Source organism: Mus pahari, chromosome 1, assembly GCF_900095145.1.
Source record: "Mus pahari chromosome 1, PAHARI_EIJ_v1.1, whole genome shotgun sequence".
In the NCBI taxonomy this organism is placed as follows: Eukaryota; Metazoa; Chordata; class Mammalia; order Rodentia; family Muridae; genus Mus; species Mus pahari.
In genome coordinates, this window is record NC_034590.1 from 165,859,044 (window position 1) to 165,877,684 (window position 18,641).

Here is an 18,641-nt window from a genome sequence, read left to right on the forward strand (position 1 = left end):
AACCCTGTATCCTGGCTTTGCTTTTGCACACTGACTCTTACTTTGGCCACATCACTTGTTTTGACTATTAAAAAAAAATAACAAAGTTAATGCAAGTTGAAGCTTGTGAAATATTTTCTGAATTGTGCTTGTTATTTGATTGTTTGTTTGATTTTACTCCCTTGCTTCTCTACATGTTCCATGAGAGCCAACCTGAGCCAGGTTCCTGGAGGCAGATGAGAGTCACATAGGGAGTGGATCAGCACAGCCACCCTGCTAAGGCTGTCATCTTTATACCCAATCATAGATGAAGGCTGATTGGACTCTAAAGAAATTCCCATTTGCACACAGGCCAAATTGCTGCATTGTGGGTTTAGAGTCCTAAATCTTAAAATGGTTTACTGTGTAGCCTTGTTGTGGCAAATCATGACTATGGAAGTGTTTTCTTTTATCTGAGGAGAAATAAGACTGATACTTTAATTAGTCCACACCTGATAGAAGATGTTCTAGGACAAATCACCAGACACCGTTTGTGAGGTGCTACTCAGAGGCAAATTCTGAGCTCCTTTTGAATTTGTTCTGTCTTTTTCCCAAGGACAGAAAGCCACTCTGATATGCAGCCACTGGGAAGTAACTGATCCTTGCTTGGTCATTGTTTTCATTCAGGTTATCCTGTAGCCCCTTCCAAGCTGAGATGGATGGCTAAAGCATATAAACTTTAAGAGTCTGCAAGAGTGAGAACTGTGGTTCTTAGCATTAGGCAAACAATAATAACAATAACTCTCCCAAACAGATGGCACTTCCTACCAGCATGGCTCCATCAGCCTAATATAGAAACATCAAGACAGAAATGATAAGTATTAGAGAAAATGCCAGAGAAAATGCCCTAGTGAGTAAAGTGCTCACTGCTCAAATGTGAGGGCCTGAGTTTGGATCCCCAGTACCCATGTAAAAAGTCCTGGTGTAGTCATACGCACCTATATTAAGGAGACAGACTAAGGAGACAGACACTGGAGGATCCCTGGAGCAAGCTGTCTAGCCTTGCTGAATCAGGCAACTGTAAAATTTGGTGAGAGCCTGTCTCAAAGTAGGAGGGAGGGTGATACAGATGATTTTTGGTCAACAGTTGATGTTGACTTCTGGCATTCAGACACACGATCATCTATAAGCAACAAGAATAATAATACATTTCTTAGGAATGGCGAAACTGTAACAAACTGGTTGGTACTGTTTTCATACATCATTTTCTTGTTTGTTTTTTTTTCCTTCCCTCTTCCCCCTTTGTGTGACTTTATTGGTGCTAGGATATGAGAAGGGGATCTTGATGATTGTTCTTGGATCCAAGCTGTCTAAGATAGAGAGAAGGCAAGTTAAGGTCCAGCCACTACGTGGCAGGGAAGACAGAATTACACTAAATACACAGGATGAGTAGATGCTGGAACTCCAAGGGCAGGTACTGCTCCACAAACACATGCAGCGAACCTTGATCACTGACTAGTCCCTGCTCTCACATAAGCAGCTTCAAGACCTCTTGGTTCACAGTCTTAGGGTCAGTATGAGCAGAAAATACCTCCAGGTCATTGCAAAGGTACAGAAAATCCTTGTCTAGGCTACCAAGATGGCTGGGATAGAGCAAATTAAACAGGTTTCAATCAACAGATAGAGTAGGTTCCTGGAATGGAACCTTTACCCACTCACAAACTAGACTCAACCATTTCTCCATCTCGAGAGCCTTCTTCTCTACAGGCATCTTAGTATAGAAGTTAAAGAGCTTTGTAAAGTGACTCAGCCCAACCTTGTAGAGGTCCAGGTGGTGCCTAGGATTGGGGCTTGGATGGAATAGGCTCTGAAGATGAGACTTCAAATCTAGACGATGAAGACAGCTCAAGTAACTAATGTAGCTGCTAGATCTGGAGTAAGTTATGGGTGTAGAAGGCAAATTTTGGATTTGTTGGTCTGCCAGAAGTCTCCTCCTCCCCTGAAGATCATTCTTTCTTCTTACCTTCCACATCCTCCTGGGATTCCACTGCTTCTCTTAGTTCCAGAGGCTGAGGCTGTAGCTTCAAGAATGGTAACATCTTGAAGCAAATTCTGCTCCTACTGTTTTGCATCCTTGTCCTGGTGCATTGTGTCCTATGGTCCACAACTCTTTCAGCACCTTCATCCCCAGTGTTACAGGGGTTGGTTGGGAAGAGAGTGGTATGCACTAAGGAAGCAGCCAACCAAATTCAGTGAGAAAGGCTGGGCATCTTCTAACACTACATCTGTTGGAAGAGTAGCAGCAGGGATTCTATGGTTGTCACTGGAAGAACTGAGGTCAAGGAATTATCTTTCAGATCCTACAAAAGAGCAAGTACATCCACAGATCAGCCTATGGGTTGACTATGAGCCAGACCAGATTTTCTCATTGACTATGGCTGAAGAAGTGGGGCAAAGGTGAAGTTGAAGGAGCTGGTCAGGGATGAAACGTCAGCATTTCCAGGTAGCTCTTGGGAAACTGGCAATGTCTGGCTCACATCCAGCTGACATACTGACAATTTGAGCCTTTGTCTCATTTTGCCAGGGTCCACTATACAGAGTTGAGAGGGGCACTAGTTCAGGAAGTTGCAGCTCCAGTCTACCCTGACTGCTTTCCTGTCTGGGGGACCCAACCACTTCTGATGTTTGTACTAGCTTCATCACTGAGTTGGGCAACTTGATGGAAGATTCTGGGATGTTAGTAAGATATTATTCAGCAGAGTCCAAGGTATTTGCTCCTTCAGGTGCCCATGGGCTTGAACATGAGTCAATGTGCTAGCTAACCTAGCTCCATGGAAACACCTTCTGGCACTAATCTACCCTGCCTCCTAGAAGAAGGTGTTTGAAGTTGAGTTCATGGTGCACCAGTCTGAGCATTCCAGATCCACCAACCTGCTGTATCCAGGTGCAGCAAGAGCATGTATATTGTCTGATCACTGTTGGGAACTGTAGCAGTCTGCCATGCTTGGGGTGTTTCTGATAAACACTTCCTAGATGGGAAACCAATGGTTTCTCAGGGGAGAAGGATAGTTAGATGGCCCCCAGAGCTCTCTGGTTAATGGTTACCTCTGGATTCATTTTTATCAGGGGATATTTCAAAGATGTATTTTGCCTATGCTGTTTACTGCGTAAGTTCTGTGTTTCTTGGATCTGAACAGCCAAGAGCATCTGGTCTTAAAATCTCCATCTTTACCCCAGCATGACGCTTCCTGTCTGCTTGGCTGCCTGTCTTCTGCGTTCACCTCAGCCTGATGTCTTTCAAGCTGTGGGCAGATAGAGCCAAGGGAATATGCCCATCCATTCTGAGACTCAGAATCCTCTGCAGAAGGAAATCCCGAGAGAGGTAAACTCCCAAGTCAGTATTTTACCTTTAGAAAAGTAGACACAGCCAGAGCCATGTTCTTCATCTACTGGTTTGGGACTTAGTCTTGTGAAAATCCTTAAATCGGGCCCAAAGCTGGTCAGGCTGTACAGGTGCTGACCCTCTAGGTTTCTTCTAAATGTTCCTCGGCAAGAACAACTTAATACCACTGTAGGAAGCTACATATGAAAGAATGCAGAGCCAGAGAAAGGACATCAGTTAGCTTAGGTCAGTACTACGAACAAACACAACCAAAATCCATACTCAACTCTAACAGGGCTGAGTCAGGGAAGAGTCCCAGCTCCAGCAGAAGAAAAGACAGGCTTGGGTACACAGCTTCCTGGGTTGAGTTCAGTCTCTCGGCATAGACCTTGGAGTTCTGGAATATATCCATTTTCAACAGAAGTTAGAGATGTGCCAGACTGTGGGTCTGGCTGAGCTCTCATGGGTAATTAATTTCCCAGGTAGAAGAATTCTTTATTAATTTCTAAGGTAGAAGGACAAGGTATCCAAGTTTTCTTTCTCTCTAGAATCCCTTACTTTTAACCAGTCATTCCGGGAGATAATTACCTCCACTCAGGAGTATAAAGGACAGAACAGCAGATATCAGGGTCCTAAACAGTGTGGTGTATAAACCTTGGTGTTGTTTTCTTTTAGAATGATTGTGTGTCCCTATGGTTGACCTGATTCTTGGTGCACCTTGAGAAAATAAGTCTCTTTTCAGGAGACCTGTTCAGGAGCCTCCTCTCTGCTGGTGTTCTGTGATTTTTATTCTTTCCTAACTTAGTTGTTTCTGTAGAGGAGACATTGCATGGGTGGCACACAATCAGCTGGCCATTGGGCTCTATGAATCAGTCCTCTATAGGCTTAGGACAACTCAGTGAGGTATGCTTGCTCCTGAGTGTAAAAGCTCTGATGCCAGGGTAATCAAGAGAGAACACTGAGTTGTAAGGGGTTCCGAATAAACAGACCCAGCTTGCTGGACAAGCAAATCTGTTGTTTTATTTGGCAAGTGTCGATAGCAAAATGCATGAAATGGAAGGTCAAAATGAAAACCACCTCTATCATAAGTACTCACACGGTAACTTATTAATAACACGAGACAAAGAAGACTTTAGCCATTTACCCTAGAAAGGCAAGCTTTATCCCAAAGCCGACATTCACTCCGGGGCAAGGGGGGGGGGGGAGAGGGAGCATTGGCAGTGTTCCTTATTATGGCGATTTGGTGTGATAAACACTATTATCTTAGGGGCAAGTAGCAGGCTAAAAGCCTTTCAAGAGAGTTACAAAGCTGATCTTTACTAGATTTGTCATAAACAAAGCAGTCAACATTCATGCAAGGAGTGAGGATCCATTCTGGGCAATGAGCCACTGTTCCCCCTCCCAGCCTGGGAAGGAAATTCAATGCAATCAAACCCGTCAGCAAACAGAACAAAAGACTCTGAAATTGATTCAGTCTATATCATGGATGTGTTTATTAGACTCTTTGTGAGGTAGCAACCAGTCTCCTTAAGGGAATGAAAGAAGAAAGCTGACCAACAAAAACAAACACTTCTTTAATATTCTAAGTAACTGCTCATTTCTGCTTCTGTCTTCCATGGATTACAATAAACTATCATGGATCAACAATTTCCCCTTCAGAGGAGCAGCCTAGAATGTTGTAGTTTCCTCTGGACTTAGGAATAACCACAAATAAATATTCTTGAGGCTTGACTAGGAGCAAAGGGTCTCTGGGTTCTATTTCAGAGGGGCCCGACGAGTTAGAATCCATTTTCAAACATTGTCTTTTATAACTCTAGCTTCCTACAGGAATGTCATTCTAGGTGGTGAGTCATCCTACTTGTAAAAGGGGCCTTGATCAGTGTGACTAAGAGAAAGACTTCCATTCTAGCTTCAATGGCCATGTGTCCCTGCCTCCCCCTCCCTGCCCTGCCACCTCAAGTCAACACGTACATATTTTGTGGCTTTTGTATCATTCTTTCTCTAAGTTGTAACATTGTTGTGAGAGAAAAGCAAGACAGGTGGAGAATTTCTCTACCTAGTTTGGGCCAAAACAAACAAACACATAAAACAAATCCCAATTTCATTTTGTATGTGTTCTATTCTCTTTTGTGAATGCAGACAAGCTTTTTAACCCAGTGACAAGTCTTATGGCTGAGGAGCCTGGAAAAATCTGTAAACACTTAGCATTTTCCTACTGAAGATCAAAGCGAAACTTCTGTGTCTGGTGCTTGATTCAGCCACAACACATGTGCACATGCACAAATATGGACAAGCACAGTTGGAAATATTTCATTGGATTTATCTAGTGGCTTCAATAAATATACTTGAAAAGAAAATCGGGAAGCTCGGAAGGGAAGTGTTCAAAACGTTGTACAAAGCACAGAGGAGACATCACAGACAGTATAGTATCAGCTCTAAGAAGCTTTCTCAAAAAGGAAAGTCTTTTGTCATGAGTGCTGTTACTTGTGCAGCAATCAAGTTTGCGACCAGATTTATGTGTCTGATCTGCTCCTAGTACCCTCTTACATAGCCTCCAATCTTCGAACCTCCATTCCAGCAAAATCTGTTTCCTTCCATTCCTCCCTAAACATGCTCATATGCTCCTTCTGAGGAAGAATAGCTCGCTAGTGTTCTTGCCCCACCACACATCCTTTCCCAACCACAGCTGATAGCTTTGTAAATGCAATGCACTCCACTGAAAATTATTTCTTGAAAGCCATGTGATTTTTAACTTTATCTTCAGCTATTTTGTGTTAGATACACTTTTACAACGACGATGAACATTTTTACAGTTAGACTGGGCTTTCATTTTGAATGAGAAAGCAAAGGCAGTATGTATTTCACAGAGCATAATGATGATAATATTTGTAAGAAATATCTGTTCAATGGTAAGAATGTGGAGGAGTACACTTGAAAATATTTCCGTGTTCAGTTTGGCTCTGTGCTGTTTCCTTTCTGGTTATGAAATAGCTTAACAGTAGATTAAAAACCCAAAATTTCACACAGTGGTTTTGTTCCCAACTGAGCCTCGAAGCATCAGATAAAGGAAAGAGTGTGTCTCATTATTATGGTTAGAAGCCAAGAAGGTTGTCCATCAGAGGAAACATACTTCCCCTTATTGCAGGGCATTGCTGCCAAATCCTTCTCTGGGAATGGAACACAACTCATGTCCAGAACACAGCCACGGCTATTAAGTGAGTAAGCAGACATTCTGTCCTTCCAAAATCATGAACACGGAGCTGTTCTGCCCAGCCACCTGGGCGTTTGAAAGCCCAAGTTACCCTTCATCTTTGGCATCTTACAAACTGGTGTTAATCCTTAATTTGGAATAAAGATGTCCTAGATAAAATTTGCTGTGGAAAATTTTACCAGCCTTTAGAATGGCAGAGCTTCCCACCACTTGTGTCCTCTAATGTTCCTCCGAGGCACCAAAGTGCAAGGGCTACCCCAACGTTAGCTGTGACTGCATCTCCTTCCCAGAGAGAAGAAGCAGAACCTTGAGACAGGACCAGATGTGAGACTGGACCAGATGCTTAAAAATCTTAACAATTACTTTTCAGAAACTGCTCTCCAGCACAACAATACTCATCTCTGCATTTATCAAATGACATAATGGAACAGAGTAAGGGGAGGGGTGCAGGAAGCGGGGAGGAGCTAGGAAGAAAAGGCTCACTGGAGGCTTGCTGCAGCTCCTCTATCTTTTAAGATCCCCTTTCCTCTTGGAAGGATTAGGCAAGCCCGTGAAATTGTAGCACTGTAGAAATTCATCAAAAAGGGACATCTGAAATTAAATAGGTAGCCTAGGGTGGAATTCAGGTACTGGAGGCTTGCTTCTAGCTATGTCAAGCATCTCTATCTATTCAGGAAGATGCTAGAAGCCTAGACTGAGGGCAGCAGAGAACAAACTTAAGTCCTTTGAACTCTTTGCTCAAAACAAGAGTAAGTTATTTATAGCCTTAAGGGTACTGGACATAAAAATGGGGATCAGAACTGATATATAGAAGCTGTGCATCGAGGAAGGTATATTTAATATTGGTGCACTAGAGTGCCATTGAAATTTGATGACTTTACTCCCCTTGTAGGTCTGAGTTCAGACTGAAATTAGGAAGGTTCCTGTTTCTGTAAAAAGTTATTGAAAGCATGTATGCATGACTCCAACTGTATAACAAGCACTGAGGAGTCACCTCTACTAGAGGACTCGGATTTCTCAGGAAACCAGCGAGTCTGTCAACAGCAAATAGAGGTTATGACCTGGTGACCCATGGAGTGGCTGTTGGGGAGGTACAAAAGCCTTAGATATGCTAGACAAACTTTCACTGAGCTATACTCCCAGCCCTAGACCCAGCTCAGATAGAGTGACTTCATAAAGCATATTGCTAGGGAACAGGATTATCTAGACCATGTAGCTAGCAAGCCCAGGATCTGCTGCACCTATGCCCAATGCATGGCCATGCCTAGCTTTATGTGAGTCCTGGGGATTCAACTTCAAACTCACATTGGGCCCTCTTGCTTGCCTGGTAGGTGTTCATACCCAGTGAACTATTTCCTCTTCTGCTTGTATGTTTAATGCTATAAGTTTTTCTGGAGTAGCTGTTCATCACAAGCTATAACGCATCATGTTCGCTAAAGTCTTGGCATGGTAGTATAAGCACTTCTACTTCACCTCTTCTCATAGGCACTCATTGAGGTCATGGTTTTAAATCTTCATTTTCCTAACACGTAACACATACTGTTAAGTATCTTCTCATGTATTTAATTGTTTTCTGTACATTGTCTTTGGTAATGTGTTGTTCTAATTTTCCTCTTTTAACCGTAAACTTGTGTTTTTAAAAATGTTCTTAGTATAAGTTATGTACAAATAAGCAACTTACAACTGTGATCTCCCAGTCTGTAGTGCTGTCCTTTATTACAAAGACCAGCTTTCAATGTCTAATGAAGTCCAACTTGGATTTTCCATTTATTTATCTTATACTTGGTAGCATGTGTCTGCCTACCCTCTTCTTGTAAAATCTTACCTTTCTGTGTGTCGTGCTTACAGTCATAACTATGATGCATTTTGAAGTAAGTTTTGTGAAAGAGGTGCAGTCTAAGAAGAAATTTCTTTAGTTAGCACAGATGGCAACAGCTGGAAAGACTACGTTCTCTAGTAAGTTAACTTTCAACTTTGGCAAGAATCCATTTCCCATGTATATGTGTATTAAAATGCCAAATTTTGTCATGTACAATTTCTATTTGTCAATAAAAAATAAAATAAAACAGCAAATTGATTATATTTTATAGTTTTAGCTTTAAAACTAGTAAAATTATCCTATTTTACTAATTGAGCCTTTATCCCTACATTTGGTTACTATAGCTTTATAGCAAGTCTTTCCAAAAACATTAATGAGATTTTTCCTAACTTTATTCTTTCTTTTCAATGTAATTTTCTCTTATCTTTAAGTCTGAATTTTAAAAGCTGCTGTACATTCTATGCAGAACCATATTAACATTTTGTGATGTTAAGTTTTGTCTCTCCCCACATTTGGATTTTGGTCTTCTTTATCTGCATTTTCTCACAAGTCAAATGAAAACACTTGGTTAAAAAAAAAATATTTCCAAGTGGTTCATTATCAGTATACATTGTGTTTTTCTTTTTTAATTAATTAATTATTTGGTTTATTTATATCCCAAATGTTGCCCCCTCCCAGTTGGCCCTTGAAGAGTTCTTTCCCCCTATCCACTCTTCTTCACCTCTAAGAGGGTGCCCCTGAGTATCCCCCAAATCCACTCTTCTTCACCTCTAAGAGGGTACCCCTGAGTATCCCCCATATCCACTCTTCTTTACCTCTAAGAGGGTNCATATCCACTCTTCTTTACCTCTAAGAGGGTGCCTCTGAGTATCCCCCATATCCACTCTTCTTCACCTCTAAGAGGGTGCCTGTGAGTATCCCCCTACCCTGGGGCATCAAGTCTCTATAGGATTAGGCCCATTCCCTCCCAGTGAGGACAGACAGGGCAGTCCTCTACTACATATGTTCCAGGGGCCTTGGGGTAGTGCTTGTATGATCTTTGATTGGTAGCTCAGTCTCTGGGAGTTCCCAGGGCCCAGGTGAGTTGACACTGTTGGTCTTCCTATGGGGTTGCTATCCCCTTCAGTTCCTTCAATCCTTCCCCTAATTCTTCCAAAAGAGTACCAATTCTAAAATTGTTCTTGTTTGTTTATACATCTTCCATGTAGATACACATAGTATGGCTGATTTGTGGAAGTTTTATTCCTTCCTATCCAATCACTTTTCTTCTTTACTTATTGCATTGGCAAGCATTTCTAGTCTGATGTTCATCTAAAAATTTCTTCTCTTTATAGGCTACTTCTGTAGCCCATAAAATGAAGCAGTATGTCTTTGTGGCTTCCTCCTATTCAAAGTCATGTGAAATCCTGGCCCCATAAATTTGTTTCAATCACTTCTGGGTGATTTTATGGCAGTGAACTGCTTCCATGTGAAGGCCATTGCTTTCAGCTCTAACCCAAGGTCATCTCTACTTGCTAGATGCTGGAAAAAGTAGGTCAGTTGGACCAGCTCAATTTCTGAGGCCACTGTCCAATTCTTACTACACTATGCCCAAAAGTCTCCTGGAGAGAGAGTCCTTAAGGGAAAAGTAATAGCTGGTTCATTGTAATTGTTTCCTTTCTGAGACAGGAAGTAGGATCCATTTGTCAACACCTCTCCCCATGTAAGAGAAAAATCACTCTAGTGACTCGGGAGGCTCCATCCAACTCCTGGAAGCTTCTCTTCTTGCAGTCAGTGTGCTTGCTTCCTTGTCATTCCCTGACAAGAAACTAATTAGAAATGATGCTATTCCTGAAGGACTGCTCAAGTCCTCCTAACTGATGAGGTGATAAATCCTCTGCACCATGGTGAAACACAGTGATAAAAGTTCTTGGCAGAAAGATGGGAGGAGAAATTGTAAATGAGCGACTGCATTCTGCAGCAGCATGTGATAAACACAAAATTCTAGGGGGCATTGTGGAACTGAAATGAGGAGCAACGGAAACTCAAGCCCTCTCACACTTACACTTTATAAATCTATCAATGAGAATGGCCTAAATCACTTGGGGGGAGTAAAAGTGCCATGCTTCTGCATCTGTGTTTAGGAGAACACAACTCAGTGAGCTGCAGTTATAAACTTTATATTAGGCAATCAAACCAACAAAGGCCTGAGTAAGAGGGAAGGAGAGTATTTGTTTTATTGCTTGTAGTACTGGAGCTAGGACCCAAATCCTTGTTTGTGTTCAGTGAGCATTCTACCCCTGAGCTGCTATATCCTTCAATATATATATATATATATATATATATATATATATATATATATATATATATATATATTTATAATTTTAACATTTATTTCTATTAAGTTTATTATTGGACAATTTCATACACGTCTAAGATGCATTCTGATTTCTCCCTGCTCCTAGCCCCTTGCATCTCTTTCACATCCCTATCAATACCTTCCCTTCCTAACAATCTTTTAGCCAGATTCACAGCTTTGGGTTTTGTTTCATGATCCATTTTGCAAGCCAGACCTAGTTGTGTGAACAATAGATTCGAACTACCCTTGGAAACCTGTTGCATCAACAACGGGTTCATTACTGAAGGCAATGACTCTTTCTCTTAGTAAGTCAGTTGATAGCAAATTATTTTTCTTGTATCTGGTCTTTGCAACTTTGTGGATTCCTCTCTTTCTCAACCTTTATCTCCAAGTGTCACCTCTATCACTAGATAGGAGAAAAATAAGAATAGAGGGGAGAGAGAGAGAGAGAGAGAGAGAGAGAGAGAGAGAGAGAGAGAGAGAGAGAGATCCTTGAATCCAACTTCTTTCTTCTTGTGTTTTCTTTGCTTATAGCTAGTTTTTGCTACTTGGTGAGTTCTTCTTTTCCCACCCTTTATCCCCTACCACTACATAGGAGAGAAAAAAGAATATATGGGAGGGGGGAGATTGAGAGAGGGATCAAGAGAGATCTTGAACATGACCACTACCAAACCAAACCAACCTTCCTGAATGACCAACAACCACCCACCCCAACTCTTGGTATCCTAGCACTTATATACCCCCTGAGAAGCTCTGTAATTCCAAATGTTGAACTATTGCAGAAACTCTCTGTAGCTGGCAAAAGCATGCCTCTGCTAGAGCATGAGGCAAAACATAGTCACATGCTATGGACAATCTGAAGCAGCCACACATCCCTACATTTGGGATTAAAATGAAACATATTATTATAATATTTTTGTGGTTTTTTTTAAGAAACCAAAATTCTAGAAGCTCACTATGCCAAATAGTTCATCAGTAAGGGTTGGGGCTCCCTGAGTCCATCCTCCATGCATGCCAGATTGTCGAAGGGCCCATTCTTGTGCAGAGCAGTACTGCAGCTTCATTTTCTCTAATCTTGAGTTTGTGATTCATTCCTTCAGCTGTCTTTCATTTATTTTGAATCAAGGTCTTGTGATGTGGCTGTCTTGAACCAGACCTATAGCTCAATCAGACTATCAGAAATTACAATTCTTTTGCCTCTACCTTTAGTTCAGCTGAGATCACAGGAATGCATCACTAGGCCCAGAAAACAAAAGATCTAAACCCAAACTTGGATTCATAGTATTGTAATAAGTCAGATAGCAGGGTTGGTTGTGGGATGTTACTGTCTGGCTCTGAGAACATCTTCTTTTCTGAAAATTGGTTCAACATTTTAGAAAGTTATGATCGTAACTATTGGGGGATCCTCAGGGAATTTAGTGTTTAAAGGTCTAGTTATTCTAATCAGATTTTGAGAATTTAAAGCCAACCTCTCTTTTAACAGCTCTGATCTTAGCAAGTTGCCTACTTGCTATGTCTTAGGCCCCCTGTATAAAATGGGGTATATAATAATCACACCAACTCTGAAATGTTCCAAGGAATGGGCAAAATACAGTTCCAAAGCACTCAGAAATTCCTGGTCATAGGTCCCTCTTCTAATGCATGCCTCTTGACATGGGTGACAGAGCCAGGGCAGACCTCTCTGAAGTCAACTTTTTATTTTCAGATTATAAAGCAGAATCACAGCAGTCTTGATATTGAGTGTCATTCATGATAGTCTCTCAGGAGAGATTCTTGAAATTCTGCTCCTGGGAGAGGTAGATTCTATTCTTCTCAAGCTACCTATCCATTTATTCTTTTCTGGGAAAGAACCCAGTATTCACCTGATAAATAGAGGCAAAGCTGAAAGGATGCAGATGTCTCGATACTGGTGACAACTGGCAACTCAAGAAGAGAGGCTGGGGAAGGAGCAGAAAATAAGATGAACACTTAGAACACAGAAGAACTCTACTTCTAGCCTGTGTCAGAGTACATCCCCATGTCATATCATCTCACGTGTGTGCTCATATTTCCTCTGTTCTCCAACTGCCTCATCCCCATGTACCTTAAACTTCAACCAATGTGTAATTTCCTTGGAAGACCTTTCTCTGAGATACCATTTCAGATCAGTTCTTTTGAATTCCCCAGTGATTGCTAAAGTGCCCTGGATGTCTTGTAGCTTTTGATGATTTAAATGTGTAGCTGCAATGTGTCTGTCTCACTAACCCTAAGCTCTGAAAACAGAAACCGTCTGACTTGTTCATTGTTTTATCCCCAGCACTAAACAGAATGCTTGAAACTTAACCAAAGCTCAAGAAAGATTTGTTGAATGAATAAATGATGGAAAATGTTATGGTTCGAGGGCAGAATGAACTCATCAACCTCATACACAAGCTACCAGCACATCTTGCAGACAAATCAATTGCTCTTCCCATACTATATCCAAGGTAGGCTGTAAACTCCTGTTGCTCCTCATGTTCTAACCTCTCTCCCATCCCTCCTTTCTCGGTGCCTGGCACATGGCAAGTCCATAATTCACACTTACTAAAATAAAAGGAAATTGAGCTCCCTTTCAGGCTAAAATGGTGAAAAGATCAACTCATAACCTGATTCCTAGAAGAAGAACAAACAGGAAAGTTTATTTGCATTTTCTATTCTATTTTGTCAAAGCCACCAGTTCCTATAATTGAACAGTTGTCATTGACATTGACATTTCTAAGAACCTTCAAGATTTCTGTTGCATGAGGTATTTGGGTGGCACTGTTTATTTCCCTCAGGAGAACTGATTAGCACGGCTAAATTTGCCTGAAGTCAACACATAGGAAAAACTGAATCAGGTGTCAAGACTCCTGAGCAGTAGGGGTGTGCCACCAAGGATGTCAGAAAAGGAGTTCCCATTCCCCCATTCCATGAAGCATTCTTGCCAGTCTTGGAGAGAGGAGTACAGAGGTCTGGAATGTGGGTAAGCACCTTGGACCAGGTCTATGCCTCAAAAGTGACCTTGGAGTTAGAGTTAGTAACCATTATTTCCTCTATAAGCTGGGCCAAGGATGTGTTTTATATAATAATGCATTACTACTAGAGTATCAATAGGCCTCATGAGAGATAATGCATGCCTAGATTAAAGCAAGCTTCAAAGAGAAAGATTTTGCAAATGAATTGCTGCAAGTAGTTATGGAAATGATCTTTGATTCATGTGAAAACTTATGAGTAAACAAAAAAAAGACAAATTAGAGAAATCAACTGCTTTTTAACTTATTAAAAATGCAGAGATCAGCAACTCACATATACAGGATAAAATTATAAATCATGAGTTATATCTATGCATATTTAAATATATAAAAGTCATAAAGTAATTTATGAAGGCATAAAGTGCATACAGATACTTAACTATAGACATAAACATGCTGCTTTCATGTATCATGGATTGATGACCAGCACTGTCACTGAATAGATGTCCACGACACTGCAGAGGACCTGGAAATTGGCCCAGGATCACTATAACCATGTAACATACATATGTCCTCTCCTTTCACAGGGGTTACACCCTCACAGCAGTATGACAAGAAGATAAGGTTTGTGCTGCTAAAAAAAAAATAATCTTGTTCTGAAAATTTACTTTATGTATTTATAAAAAATGAATGTTCAGAATGAAATTAGAATACATGTGATATGTACATATGTAAATGTACGCATGAAGATGTACATATACATATATATGATATAAAATATATACATGTATGCATGCATTTGTATGTATACATGTATATGTATTCATATATACACAAACACTAACATGTCTTAAGTTTCTAGAAGTCATTTTGCGATTCAGTCTAAATCACCTCCTTGGATGGCCATTTTCCTCTGTAATACTCCATTTCACCTCCTGTAACACATATTAATATCTGCAAGGCTAGCCATTGGACCCACCCTTGAGTGGAGGAGTTGCCACAGAGAGTGAGAAAAATGAGGTGCAAGTTGGGCTGCTTGGCCCTAAGACACCTGTTGAGGGACTATCTAGCTGTGGTCCCTGTATCCAGCTGTGTGGTCCCTGTATCAGGAAACAGACAGCCAAAGGAGTCTATGGAATTAAATGTTATGAAAACAGTGTTCCGAGCTTAGGCTTGGGAAGACTGGAGCAAAAGATGAGATTCTGGGACTGGGACAAGCTAGGTCCTTGAAGGGGACCAAGTAGACTTTCTAGAGCCAGGTGGATACTGAGGCCATGGAAGGGAATCTTAACAGATTTTTCACCAAGCAAGTGTAATTAGCCAAGCTACAGTAAGGGGGCAGCCCAGTCAGGAATTAATAAAACGCCTCCATGTTTACCAGGAAAATATAGGGCACACTTGAATTGAACTCCCAATAAAAAACACAATTCTAAATTCTAAACAACACATTCTAAGTACTTCATGCAGCATATTGATACTTATATCAGGAAACATTTTGTGGTCCATTTCAATATTAAATTTTATTGAGAGGCCAATTGCTCGTTTGGTGAATCTAGAAAAATGAATCCCCGTTTGCTTTATCCTTTAGTTTCTAAAAATGCCTTCTAATCTCTGCAGGTCTGTCTAGAAGACAGGACAGAGGTCACTTCTGTAGCACTGTCCGTGGAAGCAGGTGTGTGAGCCAGTAAAAGAAGATGGGATCTGTTTCTAGTGAGATCACCAACAGCCAGAGATCACCAAAGCCATGCTGAACAGCCCAGTCTCCATCAGCAGTTATTGCAGAATCCCAGTGTCTAGTGGATTTGGCACATATGTTAGAGAAGTCTGTTGGTAGTCTAATCATAACTAAACAGGGTTTCACATGTAGATTATTTACCCAACAGACTTCAGGGTCTCCTTCCACATGGACACTAACAGCATCTTCTGGAGTTAAAGGTTGGAGCTTTGATTAGAGGAGTCCCATTATATTTCTCAAGTTGTATGTAGCTAAAAGTCTTGAAGATACTTAGCATTTAAAAATAATTAATAGCAAAATACATTTCCCCTAGAAACTGAGCATTGGCACAAATGTCCACATTCCCTGCTTTGGCTCTCAGTTCCATGCCAATTGTCACCCTAATTCTACAGTGCCCACAAGGCTCTCTAACTTGAGAACCATACTGGATGACTTATAATGAAAACAATCGCAATTCTTTCTTTAAAGCTTAATTCCAAACATTGTTTCTCATTTGCCACACAAGGGCATAGCATGCACAGTGGCCCATCTGTGGGGAAATTAGGGAGAAGTGGGCAGATATGTGCCATGCAGAGCCAATATTAAAATAATCACTCACACTTTCTGGCAACACTTTTTAATAAGTGTCAAACCTTTATGGCTTTCCTTGGCATTTACATTCACATCAATCACACAGAATTCTTAAACCTATTTATTTCTGAAGGTTGTAAAAATCAATAAAGGGGCTTCCCCAAGATGATAAGTTATTCCAAATCCACCCCTGGGCTTCTGATATAGTGGAGCTTTGTTGGCTCAGACAGCAATAAGAAAGCAGACTGATAACTTTGTGATGGCCTTAGGGGGAAGGGATGAGATAGAGTTCCAGCCCAGCCCAACCACATGTCACATCTTTTTACTACTGCCTCCAGCAAGGAGAATGAAATCTTCTGGGCCAAAGTTGATAGCACAAGAGGCACATACATCCCTGGTCCTCCACAGACATGAACTAGGGCTAGGGCACCAGGTCACAGTATGCTGAGTTTCGCCTGAGGGTCCTGGGATGCTTAGATGCCCACTGGTTCTTCTAAGGTCAGCTCTATTTCTTTCATTTAATTAATATTTAATTCACTTACTTACCTTTGTGTGTATGAAGAATGTTTTGTCTACATGTATGTATTTTCACCATGTATGCTGAGAGCCTGTGGAAGTCAGAGAAGTGAAATGGACCTTCTGGAACTGGAGTTAGGGTGGTTGTAAGCCATCATGTAGATTCTGGGAATCCAACCTAGGTCCTCTATAAGAGCAACAAGGGCTTTAACTACTGAGCCACCTTGTCAGCCCAGAGAGTGTTTCCTACGAGGTTACCGGAAGGGCAGAAGCCGGGTGGCAAAGCGTATCAACCTATGAGTCCTGAATTATAGTCTCAGCTCTCGCAGAGTGAACTGCGAAGTCCCCTTCCACCTCAGCTCTCGCAGAGTGATACGAAGTCCCCTTCCACGGCTCTATTACTTGGTCTTCCTGATGGCCTCACCTAGGTCATTTCTTAGACTTTGCCATCTCTTAGATGATGAGTGACGGCATCCAGTGTCTTCCACTCCAGAATGAGACTCTTAGTGGAACATTTAGAGCACATGATGTTAAACTTGTCTAAAAGAAAGTGACATCAGAGACAGAACTTTTTTCAACATCCTCGACTTTAAGATAGAAACCTACAGTTCCAGCACATCTTCCAAAAATACCCAAGAAATTCAGAGGTTTTAGGTTTCACTCATGAGGGAGGAAAGCCAAGCAATGGGAAAGCCTGGTATTATAGAAACTCGGCCTGGAGAATCATCAGAGAGACTGGCAATCTTATTCCTGCTAGTGAAGTAGAGCCTGATTTAGCTGAGATGATTAGTATACCAATGCACATTTTCAAAATGACAGCGGCCAAAGATTTTGATGTGCATAGGCCAAGTTGTCTAACTGTGAACTCAAATCTGTTACATCCTGAAAACAATAAATCGATATAAGCAGATGCTTAACACGTGAGGACAAAGCTAATAATTCACAATAGAGGAAATTTACTGTTGGCCTTGCACAGCTGGCCACAGCCAATGGCATCAATTCATTAAAAGATCCATGGAGAATCTGAGCTCATCCTTCATTGGTGATGGGAACTGAAGTACAGGTAAATGCATTGGGGTAGATGTATTACATTAGGAACTTACTTGTGTGACTTGAAGCATACATCCTTAAAGGTAGGTTTGCCCCTTTCCTACCTCCCCTTTTCTCCTTTTTTTCTTAGAATATGGTACAGAAATTGAGCATCTTGAACCATGACATGAGAGCAAAAACCCTTTGGGATAGCAGAACAAAAGCCAGAGATACTAATAGCTAGCAGTGAGGTGTCTTGTCAGAAACTGGGTATCCAAGGCATGCTATCTAAGCCAATGTCTTTCACCCTTCTTAGGCATTAGCTAAACCTATGTGACCAAATATGGGGGGAGGGGAAAAATGTCAGCTATAGATATGACAATGTTCTCTCATAAATCCTAAGTTAAGATCCTAACCCACCACTGACTTCTTGTGTGACAATTGAACTATGACAATTTACTTCTCTTCCTTCAAAATTATTTTCTCCACACCCCTGTTCAACAGGTGTAAGTTTCACAATCCCATGGATGCATTCTGGAAACCTGACTACAACACCATACCATCAGTTACCAATATTGGAGGGTAGATCTCATGTTAGATATTCTAATAAAAATAACATTAATAGTAACAAGTATGCTTCTATCTCATAAACTTACTGCGAGAAGCAATATGAGTGCTAACTATAGTACTTTACATACTCTAAGGCCCAAGGGAGGCCTGAGATGGTGGCCTGTCAATCACAGCACAGAAATCTACTCACATTAACTCAGCAAGCAGCTTATTGTAGGACTAACAGGCAGGAATGCAGTGCTAGAGATTACTGGTGTTTCCTAGGTCCATCTAGCGAAGTCCCATCCCCAGTGTAATAGTATCTGGGAATGGGGCCTTTGAGTGATGGGTAGGATTAGATTGGACCTTGAGGGCGAGGCTTCTTGATGGAATCATTACCTTTACAATAAGGCAATGGGGCATCAGAATGCTTCCTTCCGTCCTGCCCCTGCCATGTAAAAAGTGAACACGTGGCTGCCTATAAGCCAGGAAGACAACACTGCTCAAAACTGATGTTGTCAACATTCAGACCCCAGACAGGGATGAATCAAAGGATTGCTGGGAG

The 18,641-nt window shown here is 41.3% G+C and overlaps 1 pseudogene; it reads right to left on the minus strand.

The window, feature by feature from the left end:
- Positions 1–2,151: 2,151 nt before the first annotated feature.
- LOC110335770 overlaps positions 2,152–18,641 on the minus strand; it is a 31,924-nt pseudogene continuing 15,434 nt past the window's right edge.